Genomic DNA, 12,145 nt, shown 5'->3' with positions numbered 1-12,145 from the left:
TGTCCCAATAGCTTGGAATGGGCCACGGGTGTCCTTACTTGGCTGCAGCAGCTGCTTTCCCAGGTTAAACGGCTGGGTTTGGCAAGCAGTCAGGGCACTGCCCCTCTTTTCCTCCGTGTCACTTCAGGGCTATGATTTAGTTGTTTGGGTCTTTGGTTCCCCCCCTCCCCACGCAGATCTGAGCCAGCGGTCTGGCTGCCCTAATGCTAGGTCCCGGTGCAGACTGCAAGCCGGCAGCTCTTGTCCTCACTGTGCCGTGTGGTCTGCGCTGGTGGGACACGTGAACACAACCCCAGATCTGTTCTCGGAGCTGTGGGAGGCGAGCTGTCTCTGCTCTCTGTTTCTGGCCAGGAAACTGGATGGTAGCCCAGAAACAGGGGAAAGGAAGGGAAGGGAGGGGGAGCGTCTGTGAGCTCTAATCATTCAGTGGGCCAGAAATTTTTACTAAGCCACAGGTGGCCCCCTCTGAGGAGGTTTGAATGGGAGCCCCTGCTGGGCAGCACAGCATGGAGCCTGCAGGGTATGGAGGATTAGTGACAGGGTGGAGTGGGGCGAGGAGGGGGACAGAGGAGAAGCCCCAAGGAGAAGAGCAGAGGTGCTGCATCTATATGTCATGTTGCAGGGGGGCAGCAGTGTCTCCGGAGGCCGGTGCTGCTGATTACCATCCGAGCAAAGCTTGTGTGTGCACACGTGTGTCCTCTTGTTTGTGTAGCTCTGTAGTGACGTGCAGCGTGTGCGTGCAGGTATTTGCATGAGTATCTTTGCATGTGTCTCTGAGCATTTGCATGTGTGTCTGTGGGTCGTACACTTGGGTGTGTTTGTGGGCCCCCCCAGCCGGCTCTGGGACAGCTGCCAAGGGGATTGTCCTTGAAGCAGTACTTCCTGTGCCATGGCTTCCCTTGCCTGCTGAATAGGGCTGCCAGTCAGCTTCCCAGCCTGGGGGGAGCTGGGGAAGGACGTGAGCACTACTGGATACTGCTGCTTCCCCATCCCCTCCCCTGTCCCGTTTGTGGGTGGTTGCACTATTGCGGGAAGAGGAAACCTGCCCCTTTGCTTTGTTGCGATAACAGCGGCTGCCTTATCTTGGGGACTTCTGAGAAGAGTGAGGCAGGGTCCCCTGCTCCCGCCAGGCCTTATCTGGCTGCCATCATCTGCCTTAGCCATTGCTTGTTTCCTCTGGAAAGCGCCCTGTCTGGAGCTTCACTCTGGGAGCTGTTTATAACCCAGGGGCGTGTGATGGTGGCATGAGCTTGGGGGTGGGCAGGCCAGGCAGTTGAGATGACAAGGCTGGTGTTCTGCTGATCCCTTGAACCTGGCCAGCCCCTCCCATGCACCCCTGAGGGTGAGGGATGGTCCAAGTGCCACTAGGCGAAGCGATGGGTGAGGGGTGCCATTTTCTTAGGGCTCAGATCCACTCTGATCCCTCACAGAACTAGAGGTGGAGGAGTCCCACCCCCACATGCACCAGGGACCAGTGCAGGATTGTTCCCTGCAGCCTGTTCTCCGGGGCTCTGACTGTGCTAGTGTACCAGGCGGTGGCACGTCCAGCACTTTCCCAGCCTGATAGACACCCCCGCCCCCACTTAGGGAGCCTTTCCAGCTCCCCTATTTGCTCACTCTAGCACCATTACCACCCCTGTCATGGGGGCTTCTTTCCTGAATTCACCTGAGCCCCTGGCCCTAAGTAATGCCAGCACCTTGCAGTGCCCCAGCCGTGCCCTTCCCCAGATCAGCCCCCCCCCCCACTCTGCCATGACTGCATTAGGCCCCTGGGAGGATCAGCGCCGTTAGCTGTTTTCCATGTTACCCACAATCCTTCCTGCTTTGCAGTGCTTAGTGCTTCCATCCCGCGAGGTCATCCCTTCGGAGATTGCCGCTGACCCGCCAGTCAGTTAGCAAGCTGTGCTCCTGGCGCTTGGCAGCATGCCCTCTCTATCCTTTTTGAAGTTTAAAATCCATTTAAGTCAAGAGGAGGGAAAGTTATTGCCTCTAAAGCCCCTTGCATTTAACAGTAAATCCTCTTTACTGCTCTGACACAGCCTCTTAGCACCAGAGGAGGATCCTGCCCCAGGAAAGCAGGGGAGGGGGAAGCTGGGGCTGGGGGTGTTGTCGGCACTGCATTCCTCCAAGGGGAACATAGGGGAGGGAGTGCATATTTGGGGAGTTTCTCTCCCCATGCTCCCGTTGAAGAGCAGTGTCTGGATGTGGGAGATCCAGGCCCTGGACATATCCCCAGCCCCACATCCTGCTGATTTGGCTCCTGACATGTGGCCCAAAGTGTCATGCATGGGAGTGGGGCACAGGGTGTGTGGGATTCTGGAGTGGTTCCTGAGGGTGTGGCTGAGTATTGCTGGGAGGGGAGCTCACCTGAGCTTTCCGCTTCCTGGTGGGCTGAGCCTAGCCCCTGAGAGCAGACCTGGGGTCATGTCTCAGGAGAGCTGGGTGTGCGCATACATCTATTTTATTTTGGAGGGGGAGGGAGCCCAAGGGAGCTTGCTGTGGGCCTCATGGGGCAGGTCCTAGAGCAGTGACGTTTCTAGCTCCTGCCTGTCAGGTGCCCGCATTGGCAGCCTCCTGCTTCCCGCTCCCAGTGCCCAGGGATTTGTGACGCGTGGCTAAGCCAAGCAGGATCAGGCTCTCGCTGGAGCAGATTGCCCTGTAGCGCCAGCCTCCAGAGGAGGGAACATCTGCTGGTGTTTTGTTGCCTTGCTGCCGTGGTTGTTGGCGGTAGCCCGGCTGATTTTCATACCGCTGGGAGGTGCCTGTTACCCAGGGGAAGGAAACAGATCTCCCGGGTGTTAAGGGCTGAGCCTGCTGCTCAGCTCCCTGGGGATGGTGGGGCCCTGCAGCGGGCGCTCTCGCCTGTTCATTCTCCCTGACTGTGCAATAATGGCTGCAGGCTGTGAAAGGAGGAGTCGCCTGCCCTCTGGAGGGGGCAGAGAGCTGGGTTACTCCTTCCTTTCTGGCCTGGTTTGACAAGGAGCAGAGCAAGGCTGGACCTTTCCACCCCTCCCTTGGCCCCTTCTTCTCAAGTCCAGAAATTCTCCAGCCTGATCTCTGGGTGGAGGCACCAGGCCTGCATGGCGCACCGACTCCATGCCATCTTCCCTCTGCAGCCACGAGCCAAGTCAGGGCACGGGCCCTGCCCGCTTGGTGATTCAGCCTAGCAACAACAAGGCTGGGGGTGGGAATTGCCCTAGGAGGCCAACAAGTCAGCTGGTCTGGGCTATGTCTGCCCCCTGCGTCACAGCAGGCCCGTGGGCCCATCTGGATTAGTATTGCCCTCCCCTGCCACACTAGCCTAGTCCGTCCCTCCCTGCTGGGAAGAGTTGTGAATCTTCCCTCCCACAACCTGGCTTGGCTTGAATAAGGCAGTTCCTGTGTGGGGCTGGACTGGAGGCGAGGGGAGCAGACTGTCTCTCTCTCATGCCTGTGTGCGCTGTCATTCCCCAAGGGCTGAGTTCCTGCTGGGCCTGATTCAGGGCCGTCCCAGTTCAGCCCTGCTCTGTCTGCCTAGTGAGACAGGCTCCTCATTAGCTCAGTGTCTGAGTGTCACAATCTATAGCGCATTGATCCTGACCGGCCCGGGAGGCAGGGCAGTACTGTTATCCCCACTAAACGGCTGGGGGACTGAGGCGCTGTGGGCTGAAGAAACTTGTCCACAGTCACCCTGGAGGTCTTGGGCAGAGCAGGGAGTTGAACCTGGGTTTTTCAGGTCCTAGGCTAGAGCCCGAACCTCTGGCCCAGCTCTCCTCTATGCCTGACCGCTCTGCTGTGGCCTCCCATGTGACACTGCTGGGTCATGGTGACTCCCTGGCAGCTCAGTGGTGCTGAGGCCAGCCAAATGCAGCAGAGCGAAGTGAGCAGTGGCCTTCCTGTTTAATGTATTGAGGCTAAACGGGACCCGGGCTCCATGGGCAGCCTCCCTCCATCCCTCCCGCACAGCCCGGAACCACCCCCCGCTGCTCCGGATACACCTCTTCTCTGCTGTCTGGGATAGAGACTTTTGCTTTCTGCTCCTGAGCCCCTGGATTGTCCCTTCCCGGTCAGGCAGCCCAGTTAGCAGGCAGTCAGCAGTGAGTGGCCTGCGTGGACCCTGTGGCTGCTGAAGCTGGACTGCACTCAGAGCCTAGGCTGGGCCCCCTGTGCTTCTTTAAGCTGCCCTGGCATTAGGAGATGTGCCTGATCCTATGGGAGAGGAGAGGGGAGGGTGCTGCCTGTCTTGTGGGCTCTGTCCCTCTGTGGCCTCTTGGACTTTGTGACCCAGGTGCGCACACGCACAGATCTCTCTGTCTGTTCCCCTGGCTGCATTATCCTGCTCTGGAACCCAGTACGTGTGTGCACACACATTCACACTGCTCACCTCTCCTCCGCCCACCTCCCTTCCCCTCTGCAGACCCTCAGCTCCGTGTCTCTCGGCCCCTCAGCGGCTCTGCCCATCTACTCCAAGGAGCAGCATTAGCCGGACCTCGTGGTGCCCCGACCCCTAGATGCAGTCCCGGAGTGACTGGGTGTGAGTGACTGACCAGCCAGCCCCGTAGCCCGGGGGTGGGTGCCCAGAAGTGCAATTCTGCAGCACGGGCTACTCCTGCTTGAAGGTGTAATTGGGCTGCAAGGGGTGGAAGACTGTTCCTGACACGTCTGCGTTTTTATTTGATTTCCCTTCTCTGGAGCTGGCAATATTTAAATATTAATGTCTGCCTCTAATTGCTGTGTCAGAAGAGTGGGCCTGTGTGTGAGCGGGGGTAGGGGAGGGAGTGCCGGCTGGTTTTGTTTTCTCAGGGAGTGTTTGCCAAGGAGAAATGTTTGTATTTTTTCAGTAAGATTTGCTTGACCCTGAGGAAAGGATAGGAGAGAGGGGGGCGGCGGATCATCAAGGGATCTCCGTATGGACGAGATCTCCTAAGGATGGCTGTGTCTCCATGAAGAAGTGGGTGCTGTTTGTCACCAGTTCGGAGTCTTGCATCAATGCCTCTTGTGCTGCATACAGCCCTGTAGCTGGCTCAATGCTTTACATTCACTGCCCCAGTGAGTTTACAATCAGCCCAGGCCAAAGATAGAGGGAGGGGGAGGGGTGGGAATGCAATGTTAAAGCAGGGAGAGTGATTAGAGAAGGGTGGCGTGTTATTTATCCTGTTTAGTTTCAGTCAGGGTTGTCGAGGGGGAGTTTACAGACCAGATCTCCCAGCTGATGTGCATAGGCATAGCTCCACTGAATGCAATGGAGTGAGGTTGATTTATGCCCACTGACTATCTGGCCCTTTAAATACTTGTATATGGCTTGAACAGGGCCGCCCAGAGGATTCAGGGGGCCTGGGGTAAAGAGGGGGGAGCTGCGGCACTTGTACTCACCCAGCGGCGGTCCGGGTCTTTGGCGACATTTCAGCAGTGGAGGACCCTTCAGTCGCTCTGTGTCTTCGGCAGCACTGAAGGGCCCCCCGCCACCAAAATGCTGCCGAAGACCCAGACCTCTGCCGGGCCAGGGCTTGTGGGGCATTTCCGTGGCGGGGGGACCCTTCAGTCGCTCCGCGACTTCAGCAGCACTGAAGGGCCTCCTGCCGCTGAAATGCCACCGAAGACCCGGACCGTCGCCGGGCCAGGGCTTGTGGGGCCCCTGCGGGGTCGGGCCTGAGGCAAATTGCCCAACTCCCCCACCCCCTCGGGCAGCCCTAGGCTTGAAGAATCCAATTGCTAGGAGTGAGAAGGAAGCCTTCCTAGACCACATGGGAGTGGGCGTATGCTCTGAGGTAAGGAGCTGAGCCCTCAATCTGGACACAATTTAAGCTTCCTTGATCAAAACATGAGTCTGCAGGCCGCTCCGGTGCCTCCCTTGCTGCTCCTTGCTTCACCCAAGCAGGGACAGACATTAACAAGATGCTGCTCAGGATCACTGCTGCTGTTCCGAGCCCTGTGGGCAGCAGTGGAAAGGATCCAGAGCTGTGTCAAGTTACATAGGGATGCTGTAAACTGAAGCCGCAGGTGCTGGAGCAATCCATGGGGGAGGACTGCCCCAGAACAGAGGCTGACAGCCAGGTGGTGAGGGGTGGAGAGAGAATGATGGAGACCCCCATCATCATTCAGGAGCAATGGGAGTGGGGAATGCAGATAGGCAGACTCTCCCCCCTTCCAGCAGCCAGAAGGGGTGAGGGTTGGGCTTTAAATCTGTCTCATACCCTCCAGCCGGGGGCTTATGCAAGATGGAGCCCTTGAGCAGCTTCCAAGTACAGCGCCTGGGGAAGAATCCCAGCCCCCTCCTCTTTCTGGCTGAGCAGGCAGGGTGTCTCCCTTCCATAGCAGCCTGCCTCTAGTCGGGCTCTGGGAACCAGACAGCGGGCTGGACAGTTAGTGTGGAAGGCGCCGAAGGCAAGGAGCTCTCAGAACCAGAGCCAGGTTGTAGGCAGCTCACGGTGATGCTGTCGTGGCAGTGGGGCCAGCTGCCCCCTCGAGGTGCTGTGACATCACAGCAGAGCGGGGAGCATTCTGGGCCGTCCTGAGCTGGTCTAACCCCGGGACGGTGTGTGATGGTCCCGGGAGGGGGGAGTTACCCAGGAGAGCAGACGCTGGGGCAGGGAAATGCACATGGAGTGTCTGCATCAGCCACCTGCAGTTGCCTTTGCTCTCCCCCACCCCCAGGGACCCCCCTGGTCCATGCGGGCGGCCGGGCGGCCTCGTGGGATGCCTGGTGAGAGCGGCAAGCCGCTTATCTCGCAGTTGCCAGCGACCGGGGGCCCCTTTACGAGCGCCCTGTGTGATATTTATGGAGTTAGTAAAATGTAATGTCTGCCTGGCCTGACCTATCATAAAGCCGGGTGAATGGAGTTGCTCAGAGGTGCTTTGTGTGCAGCAGCGCCATGGTGCCACGCCAGCCCAGGCTTTCTGACATTGCTGGCCCAGCAGGGACTACTCCCTATGGAGCTGAGGCCCAGCTAGCTTCTGCCAGACTTAGGGTGTTATCGGGGTGCTGAGGATCCAGCAGCTCCGCATAAGAGACTGGCTTTCAGGGATGCCTAAGATAGCTCCCCCCGGTTTACTGGGGATAACGCAGTAGTGGGGGTGCTGAGCGGCGGGATAAAGGGACCTTGTGTCCCAAGTCATCATGGCCAACCAGTGTACAGTGTGTACCCAGTGTAGGCAGGATGGGGTTAATCCTGGCCAGTTCTTCGCTCCCTCTTTGGTTACAGCCCAGTCAGATGCTTATAGACTGGCTTCCTGTAATAAAGTAAACTCCAGCTTGCCTGTCACCTGCTCTGGGCTGCTGCTCTCTGTTGTGCTGCCAAGCAGCCGACATGCAGCCTCTTGCTCACAGGGCCCTCCCCCCGCGCAGGTTTGAACAGTTGCCCCGTGGCAATGCGACCTTAGCAGGTGTTTCAGGGAGGGTGGGACGAAGCCTGTAGCTGCACGTCCGGCGTGGGAGGAGGGTGTTTAACTGTTTCTTGCATCGGCGGGCGCCGTTCCCTGGTCCCATCCTCGGGGGAAGCCTACGCTGTCTTGTTGGCATGGACGCTGCCTCCCAGCTGCAGCGTGACATCTGGGCCTAGTAGTGAGAGCACAGCCCTGCATTATTTGCATTGTCTCGGTCGGAAATAGTGGTGGTCCATCCCTAGCTCTGCCACTGACCCAATGTGTGGCCTTGGGCAAGTCCTGTCACGTCTCTCTGCCTCAGTTTCCCCACCTGTGAAATGAGGACAGTGATCCTGGCCTCAGTCCAGTCATGCTGCGAGAGCCTCCGGTGGAAGCTGCTGTAGATGAGTGCAGATGTCACGAGCACTCTGGTAGGTGACAAATGGGGCCAGGACCGGCTCGTTGGTACCAAACCCAGACTGGGCCGTTCAAGGAATTGCTGCGATGGCAGGTGAACTCGACTGAGAGTCCATGGCCTGGTAAATCCCATAGTCCAGTGGCATTTCCCCCAGTCCCCTGGGAAATGGCCAGGGTCAGTCATCCCTCTGCTGGGGACTTCAGAGATCCATGGGATGACAGTGGCCCCATGAGTCAGTCCCTCCCCAGGGTGACCGGGAAGATCAGAGATGAGCCCCTGGATACTACAGTGCTGGCACCTCAGAGCCACTAAGTGGTGTGGAGCGGGAGGAGCAGCCTGGGGGGCTTAGGGCTGGGGGGAGCTGCGTAAGCTGTGGAGTGGGTGCAGGGGGGAATCAGGCCTCAGGAAATGATAGAACAAGGCAGCATGACTATCCTGATGGGGGGCGGGGGTTGTCTTTGTGCCCTCCCCACCGCCCATGCAGCTTGGGGCTTCCAGCCCTTAGCAACAACTAGAGCCCCCACCAGGCAAAGAGGTTTGACGCAGGAGGCTGCTGTTTCCCTTGCCCCAGCACCTGATGTCTTTACTGTCCCATCCCTCCTCCATTTGAGGGCCCCTGGAGCCCAGCCTTGTCCTCCGGGCTGTAAGACCTGCCCTGTTCTTGGTCATGCTCTCCTGCTAGATCCTTGCTGGAGGCGAGTTTGGAGAACAGGCTTCTCCGCCCCCACCCTGTCTCACATGCAGCGTGACTGCCCCTCGAAGCACCGCCGGTGTGGATTAGCCAAGCAGTGCCCCCACCCACGTCCTGGAGCTGAGTTCAGGGCCACGCGCCTCCCAGCGTTCCCAGTGCTGCTGGGCTGGCCTGGGCTGGGCTGTGCAGCTGGCTCCATTCCTTCCACGCCCAGGAGCTGCAGGCTCCTATGGCTCCTCCCCCGCACCCCTTTTTTAGTCTGCCTGTCAGGAAAGCGTCTGAACCCCATGGCCCTTTGGGAGCCTGACGCCTCAGCTGGTTTGAGGTGTGCTGACCCGCAGCCCATGTCTTCCCTCCGCCTGTCCCGTGACTGCGAGCGTTCCTGCTCATAGACACGCAAGGGTTTGCTTCCTGACCAGAGGAGAGCCCCGGCTCCCCTCCATTAACCCAGAGGTGCTTTGCCCAGGGCTTGGGGACAGTAGTCGCGCTGTGGTGTCTGGGATCTGTTAACCCCTTGCTGCGGGGAATTCACACGCCACAGCCGCGGTAACCTCTCAGGAAGGCTAATTGGAAGGAGCTAACCTAGTTTCTTCTCCCGGAGTCTCCCCGGGGCTGACAGGCGTTTATTTCAGTGGCTGCTAGGCAGCTAAAAGCATAGCAGGGATCAGATAAAGCCAGCGCCTCCTTCCAGCTGCTTTCCTAGGGGGGAGGGGTCTTCCAGTCGACTGCCACAGAGAATTGATTTGTAAAGAATTAAAACCGAATTCCCTCCCGCTTCCACATGGGTCTCTGAGATCCTCAGGGTAAGAGCTTGTGCTGGGGAAGGGACCAGGCGGGAGGTATCATCCTGGGGTGGGCTGGCCTGGAGATCTGAGGTGCTGCCTCCTAGTGCAGCGTTCCCCAGCGGCAGGGCAGGGCAGGGCAACCCGCCCCCAGGCTCTGTCGCGGCGCTGCGTCCTGACCGGACATCACCTCTGTGCCCTGGCGCTGTGGATCCTGGAGCCTGGGATCTTTAAAATCAGGGAGGCACAGGTCCTGCAGATTGGCATCCTGGCCCTGGTTGAATCTGGCTCTTAGATCCTCTCCCCTCCCCCAGGCCAGGGGCACATCGGCAGCTGGCTCCTGGTGGGGGCGGGAAGCATTTTTTGTGTTGCTTTTGAGCCACCCGCTTGGTTGACCCTTGAGGTGCTTCAGTTGGATCTGTGTCCTCTGTGCCCAGGGGTCGGTGCAGAGCCTTTGAAAGTGACGAGTTAAACACAGAGACCCCCTGGCCTGGGGATGTGCTTGTGGTGACAGCTGGCAGCAGGAGCGTGACTTGCCTTTGGCATTGATCCCCCCGCAGAGCCGGTAGGTGCAGTGTCACTGAATATCTAGCAGACCTCTACCCGTTGGCAGGTTGGGACCTACCTTACAGCGCTGAAGGGGTTAATGGCTGCACGGCTAGGAGCCGTGGGTGGCTTACTTGCTCTATAGCCTCCAAACCAGGGAGATTCTTACCCGCTGAGAGGGATGGCACCATCCAGGCTGTGGCTGGGAAGTGGGGGAGGGCGCTCCCGTCTGAGCCTTGATTCTAAGAGCCGGCTTTGTTTCTGCCATATAACAGTATGATGGGGTTGGGGCAAGCTGTGGATTCATAACTTGTTGGAAGACTTTTCTGAACAATAAAGGTGTCTGGTTTTATATCGGCTCGTATTTTATCCGCACGGCAGCCTCCCCATGGCTCTGGCCTGGATTTACTGTGGGGGTATGTTAATGAGTGGAGGCTGCCTAGAAAACCAGAGGCCTCTTCTGCCTTCCTTCCCCCCCCCCCCATGGGATTGGCCCCCTCCTCATGCCTTTGCATTCAGTGTCTGTGCATTGAAATATTTACCTCCCTAGCTCCTCTGACAGTTCAAGCCGGCTGGGGAAGCAAAGGTTATTGAACTGCGAATGTTATGACATTACATTTTTGTGTCTGCACTTTCAAGATGCGTGATGCAGCCTGAATGATAAGTGATCTCTGGGTTAAGGTTGGGTTAGCGCCACTTCCCCCCCCCCCGCCTTCCTCCTCCCCAGCTCAGCGCAGGCTCCTGGCGCTGCAGGGAATTGATAACATTCCCCTTTATTACCATCTCAGCAACTCCTCCCCTGCGTTCATTGCTATTGGGGGGGGGGGGCACTGAAAGGGTTTCTGGAAGAGACCATGGTTTGGCCAAGGAGGATAGACAGAGAGGCCTAGAAATCTACAGACTGTGGCTTCTGTTTCTGGCTTTGCCCTTGACTCGCTGACCAGCCTTGGGCAAGTCATTGCCCCTCTCTGTGCCTCAGTTTCCCCCATCTGATGCGAATAGCTTGCTCCCCTCCCATGATGCTCTGAGGATTAACGAGTTAACGTGATGTGTGAGTGCTGTGTATGATCAATGCCATCAGTTCTAGAAATGTTCTGGCAAAGACATTGGCCCCCTCCTCTTCCAAGGGAGAGGGTCACCGCGCTTGGCAGGAGAGGTGCTTTCGGGAAGGCTGCTGTGAGTTTTTATCAAATAACCCTGTTGATCTTTGAATGTGAAGCTCTCAACAGGAGAGAGCACGTTCATTACCGCCCCTCTTGTTAGAGAGAGCCCTGGTGCAATCCTGGCGGATAGGGCTGGCACCGGAATAGCCTTGATTTGGGTCAGCTCATGCCCCCCTCGCAGTAGCATGCTGCACACGTGGTAGCATGGGCCCAGGCTGCTGAAGGTAAGTGGGCTCGAGCATAATAGAACCTCCTGGTTCCTCCGTATGACCCTGCTGCAGGCGCTCGGCCTCGGAGACCTATTCAGATGTCTTGTGGGAAACTTTGAAAGGCCCCCCAGGGAATCTGCAGGCTCTGCATGGGTGCCACAGAAAGGAGCACGTGGCCCTATCTCGGCGTGTCTCTGGCCTTATCGCTAGAGACCAGGGCATGGACACGGGAGGCTCTGCTCCTAGAGGAGTTATGCTCCTGTGAACCCTGTGCTCAAGGGCTTTGGAGATGACTATGCTGTGACTTTGCAGAAGCATCTGACCTCCGCTAGGAAGCCAAGGGGCAGATTTTAGTGCAAACAACACTCTTCCTTACCCCCCCCCCAGTATAAAAAATAAATGGTGGGAGGGACAATTCAGTGAAACTGTCTGGCACAATCATTTCCAGCTACTAATAATAGACACTTTGCAGCCCCTTCCATCTGAGGATCAGTGAATTAGGCCTCCTAATCATTCCCAATTGACAGGTGGGGAAACTGAGGCACAGAATGGCAAAGAGATTTGGTAGAGGTCATACAGCAGGTTGGTGGCAGAGTCACTGACCCAGCCACCCAATTCCCAGGCGTGCACCTTTGCCATCAGACTGCCCTTCCTCTTCAGCACCCCCGGCATCATCACTTAGGCTGTGCACAGTGGGACTGTCAGATGCTCTCAAATCACACTTCCCCCCAATGGATAACATTGCTCAGGGGGTGTGGAGCAGGCAGCCCCTGATTCCTTGCTCCGTAGCTGTGTTGGGGCTCCATGTGTGGGTGGCTGGCAGAAGTAATACGAACCCCGTGGTATTTTGTGTTCTACGGTGGGTCGGTCTGTCTGTCTGGGATATCTCCACAGTACTCACCACCAGGATCCCTCAGGACAGATGTGACTGTGAGTCACAAGAGCAGAACAATGCCATTTTGGCAGCCCTGTTCCGGATCCTTATGGCACTTGGG

General features: G+C 57.7%; 1 protein-coding gene across 4 annotated transcripts in view; it reads left to right on the top strand.

Moving 5' to 3' along the window:
* GSE1 (Gse1 coiled-coil protein) overlaps nucleotides 1–12,145 on the top strand; it is a 355,568-nt gene that overhangs the window by 132,817 nt on the left and 210,606 nt on the right. The window contains exons 1-2 of one of the 4 annotated variants that reach the window (XM_030581356.1): nucleotides 9,175–9,253; nucleotides 9,670–9,797. The exons of 2 other annotated variants lie outside the window; for them this stretch is intronic. The gene's annotated coding sequence lies outside the window, so the exon portion shown is untranslated. Of the gene's footprint in view, nucleotides 1–9,174; nucleotides 9,254–9,669; nucleotides 9,798–12,145 lie in introns of those variants that run through there. One more of the 4 variants, XM_030581359.1, reaches the window with a different exon arrangement.

This window comes from Gopherus evgoodei, chromosome 12 (assembly GCF_007399415.2).
Source record: "Gopherus evgoodei ecotype Sinaloan lineage chromosome 12, rGopEvg1_v1.p, whole genome shotgun sequence".
Taxonomy (NCBI): domain Eukaryota; kingdom Metazoa; phylum Chordata; order Testudines; family Testudinidae; genus Gopherus; species Gopherus evgoodei.
This window is presented reverse-complemented; position numbering and strand designations above follow the sequence as displayed.